Below are 543 nucleotides of genomic sequence, written 5' to 3'. Positions count from 1 at the left end.
TTCTTTTTCAACTCTAGAAGAGAAAAAAACTCTGTTTGAATAACAACATCCTGGCAAGCCAAATATAGAATGTTTTATCCTAGCTCTCTCTTTAGAAGCTTAAATATTTAACAACCACATTTACAGAAGCATCCGGGCCCTTGTGGTGGGTGCTTATTTTCAAGGCTGTAATAAAGCCCACATAATTCTTTTGGTTTGCTGTGTGTCAGATACTGTGGTCATTGCACTCTGGGGAGCAAGGGTGAGCAAGACCGATCTATCCCTGCCCTTGAATCCTTCCATATATCTAGCCTGGTGGCCTTTCAACTTTTTTGATCTTATACCTCTCAGAATAAAAAAATATTCATCAAGCCCGCATCTCCCTCTATTTATTTAAACTACATATGTATGTATATATAGTTTACTATCATTCAACTGAAAAGAGTCAGGAATAAAAGTCCTCAAAAGAAAAGTAATAAAAGTTTTCCAAGTTTGGGCATGCAGAAATATCCTCCATGGAATCGATAAAAGAGTCATTGCAAAATACACTGAGCTTCTTAGAGC

The sequence above is a fragment of the Trichechus manatus genome, unplaced genomic scaffold, assembly GCF_000243295.1.
Source record: "Trichechus manatus latirostris isolate Lorelei unplaced genomic scaffold, TriManLat1.0 scaffold00031, whole genome shotgun sequence".
Classification (NCBI taxonomy): Eukaryota; Metazoa; Chordata; class Mammalia; order Sirenia; family Trichechidae; genus Trichechus; species Trichechus manatus.
Note: the sequence above shows the minus strand (reverse complement) of the source record.